The sequence below is a fragment of the Silene latifolia genome, chromosome Y (assembly GCF_048544455.1).
Source record: "Silene latifolia isolate original U9 population chromosome Y, ASM4854445v1, whole genome shotgun sequence".
NCBI classification, from domain to species: Eukaryota; Viridiplantae; Streptophyta; class Magnoliopsida; order Caryophyllales; family Caryophyllaceae; genus Silene; species Silene latifolia.
This window is the reverse complement of record NC_133538.1, coordinates 366,845,196-366,846,363: the sequence shown is the minus strand read 5'-3', so window position 1 is coordinate 366,846,363 and position 1,168 is coordinate 366,845,196. Positions and strand designations below refer to the sequence as shown.

General features: G+C 36.5%; 1 non-coding gene across 1 annotated transcript; it reads left to right on the top strand.

The window, feature by feature from the left end:
* Positions 1 to 219: 219 nt before the first annotated feature.
* Positions 220 to 325, top strand: LOC141635751 (small nucleolar RNA R71). Its single transcript, XR_012540414.1, has one exon. It is a non-coding gene; the product is annotated as a small nucleolar RNA R71 (small nucleolar RNA).
* The last annotated feature ends 843 nt before the right edge of the window (positions 326 to 1,168 follow it).

The window sequence follows — 1,168 nt, the reverse complement described above, 5'->3', positions numbered from 1 at the left end:
AGCCACAACAGCATTATCAACCGAATGCACTGTCTGAATGTCGTCCCTCGGGTTCCCATACTCAGCACAATGGGTCGCCATCTCCTCAATAATACCCCATCCCTTATCATCATCGTTATTCTTTAGAAATCGCCCATTGGACGAGGCGTCAAGCTAAGTATAGCACGGTGGTTATCATACAACCCATTGTAAAACTGGTTGCATAATAACCACTTATAAAAACCATGGTGAGGAAGAGACCTCACTAACTTCTTGAAACGACACCAAGCCTCATAAAAATTTTCATCAGGTGCCTGTTTGAAACTCGTAATCTTTCCTCTCAGCTGGTTGGTACTGACGTGGGTGATGTCATCGGTTCTCCCAATCAAACACATTTATAATTCTCAACAAACAACTACTTAGTGGTTAAGTCGAGGTCGATCCATGGGATGGCGTGCTTTGGATTCTAAGTCTATCTATCTCAATTTATGTTATTGTCACAATTTGTTTGGGTTTGTAGTTGTGTCTATATTAATGGAAGCAATAAAGTAAAACAAGAAATAAAAGGAAGGATGTAAATAAATGATTAAAAGTGCTAGGATATCAAGGGTTCATAGGGGATTTATGGGAGTTGATCATACAAACATGTTCACAAATTTGCAAGCAATTAATGTTGTAGAGGAATCGAGTTGGTTTATGTCTTACGGTTCTTAGGAAAAGTTGGGTCCCGGAGCCGAATCGATTAGATTGTACAACACCTACAAGTCGACTTACTTTCCTCCTAATCACTTCTATGCATGGTCTAACAAGACTCGAGTTGGTTTATATCTTACAAGTCAATTTGAGTAGATAAGAGATGAGTAAAAAATGCAAGGATTCATAGGCTTAGCATTTCGTCAAACATATCATGTGCATAGGTTGACATTACAACAAGCAAGCAAACTAATTATGAAAACATATTAGATTAAGCATGAATCATTCCCCATGTTGATTTCCCTTAATTACCCATTAATCCTAGCTAAGGAAACTACTCACTCATTATCAAGTTCAACATGCTAATAAGATTGTCAATCATATTAACAAAGCAAAACATGATAAATAAATGAAAGTGATTAACAATAATTAAACAAGGGTAAAGAGATTATACCTATGAAGATGATTCCAAATAATAAAGCAAAGAATAAAAGAA